The sequence below is a fragment of the Anopheles coluzzii genome (genome assembly GCF_943734685.1).
Source record: "Anopheles coluzzii chromosome X unlocalized genomic scaffold, AcolN3 X_unloc_12, whole genome shotgun sequence".
Classification (NCBI taxonomy): Eukaryota; Metazoa; Arthropoda; class Insecta; order Diptera; family Culicidae; genus Anopheles; species Anopheles coluzzii.
This window is the reverse complement of record NW_026054439.1, coordinates 62,501-65,000: the sequence shown is the minus strand read 5'-3', so window position 1 is coordinate 65,000 and position 2,500 is coordinate 62,501. Positions and strand designations below refer to the sequence as shown.

Here is a 2,500-nt window from a genome sequence, read left to right as displayed (position 1 = left end):
ACACTCTCATCCCATTCTCGTTGCCATCGTTCCATAGTTGTGACACGTTCCATGTTACGTGCAACCGATCCGGCGATGTTCTCTGCTCGTCTCCGATGAAAAGTCCTGGAGTCCTCGTCCAGGAGGAGATGCAGCGGGATCATTCCCGCGAGCACGCAGACTGCATCGTGAGAAGTTGTCCTGAAAGAAGAGATAACTCGCTGGACTACTGGCCGGTAAAACCGACGTAGCCATTGTCTACGGTTAGCAAATCTAAGGGTATGACACCAAATGGGCGAGGCATACCGGACCTTCGCCACAACAGTAAGAGCAATTACTCGCCTAACATTACTACTTGGACCTGCCTTATTAGGCATCATCCTTACCAAGGTGGTCCATAGCTTCGTCGCTCTCTCCACCGCATACCTGATGTGTGAAGTGTATTCGAGGCGGTCATCTAAGACCATCCCCAAATACTTTAAGCTGCGCGACGAATGTACTACGTGATCACCTACCCTGATAGCCCCGTGCTGTATCCTCTGATGGGAACTGACCATGATAAACTCGGTCTTGGTCGGGGCTATCTTTAATCCGTTGTCGGTCATCCATCTGTCGATGATGCGAATCTGGCTGGAAACGAGAATTTCAATATCATCAACACAATTACCTTCCACCAACAACACTATATCGTCTGCATAGCCGATAATCCGTGCACCTTCCACCATTGCAACTCGTAGGACACCGTCGTACATGAGGTTCCATAACGTTGGGCCAAGTACCGAGCCTTGAGGTACACCCGATGTGACTGCAATCTCTGCCGGTCCATCTGTGGTATCATACATCAGCACACGATTCCTAAAATAATCACCAATGATATCATAAAGATATTTAGGAGTGTTAATTCTCTGTAATGCATTAGCAATCGCCAACCACGAAGCACTGTTAAAAGCATTAGTAACATCTAATGTAACAACTGCACAATACCGTCCACTGTATCGGTTTCTGCTTCTAGCTACCGAAACAATGTCCACTACCCGTTGAATCGCATCAACCGTTGATCGACGACTTCTGAAACCAAATTGGTCGTCAGACAGTCCGTTGACCTCCTCGATGTGTGCATTTAACCGTTGCACTATGATGCGTTCTAGACCTTTACCTGCCCCGTCTAATAGACAAATGGGGCGTACCGAACCCGGTTCCCCTGGTGGTTTGTTCGGCTTCGGTATTAACACCAACCTCTGCCTTTTCCACTCATCGGGGAACTTCGCGTTCTCTAAACAGCCTTGGTAAACCCTACAAAATGCATCGGTTGCAGTCAACATACCAACTTTCAGCGCCTCATTCGGGATACCATCTGGTCCCGGCGCCTTCTTGTTGGGTAGTCTCCTGGCAACCGCAAGAATCTCATCATTAGTAATTCTTTCAAACTCTCGTGGCTGATCGATACGATAATCAGGCCACACCGTGTTTGGGTGAGTAGGAAAAAGCTCGCTCACCACTTCCCTAAACTCGTCCAATGTCATAGTTCGGGGTCCAATCGAACCCTCGGCCACTTTCTTGAACGTATGATATACTATACCAAATGATGCGTTGTTCGCTGTTCCCAGGAACTCTTTCCACTTCCTCTGTCGGGTATGCTTGATCAATCGCTTGAGGGCATTCCGTGCCACCTTGAACTCGTCCCTAAAAGTAGAATAGAGATCAGTATTAAAAGCTCTTTGCGCTAATCGATCGCGGTGTTTGCACTCTTTGCGAAGTGCCTCAATCTCTAGCGTCCACCAAAATGCACTCTTGTTAGGAGTGTACCTCTTACGCTTGGTCATCGTCGCATTACACGCCGTGACAAGTATACGCATTAAGTCTTCGCTTGTTGTGACCTCGGTCTCAAAAGCGGCTTGCATCATAACTTCAAATATATCTTTGCTAAAATACTTGATGCTCCATCCCGTTATGGGTCGGGACAGATTACGCACGCTTTGCGTCTCAAGATCTATTCGTATTGCACGATGATCAGAGTTCATATAGCTAGATAACACCTCCCACTTAAATGATCTTGCAACTGTTCTGCTCGCAAAAGTAAGATCAACTACCGACGTGCGCCCTGGTCCAACATAAGTTGGGGCGCTGCCGTCGTTCAATAAAATTGCGTCAATCTGCGCAAAGGTTGATAAGACCAACTCACCTCTTCGTTTCTGGGTTTCTCCACGCTCGCCAAGTTGGTTGTTCCAACTTACTGACCAAGCGTTGAAGTCCCCCCCGATAACGAATTTGTGGATACCGGTTACGGCCATTACCGTGTTATCCAACATGATCTGGAACTCTTCCATACTAAATCTAGGTGGCGCGTAAACGCTAACCACTCGCATATCACCTATGTCAACTATCATTAAACCCTTCAGAGCCTTACTGACTACCTTAACTGGTAAGTCCGCGTTAACCACTACCGCTGCTGTGTTATCGTCATTGCGTAACACTTTGACGTTGGTTGTTGCCAGATACGGATCTGCAATCAACACTATAT

The 2,500-nt window shown here is 47.5% G+C and overlaps 1 pseudogene; it reads right to left on the bottom strand.

Annotated features, from left to right (window-relative positions):
- The window catches only part of LOC125907698 (large subunit ribosomal RNA), a 9,182-nt pseudogene that overhangs the window by 2,198 nt on the left and 4,484 nt on the right, over window positions 1-2,500 (bottom strand).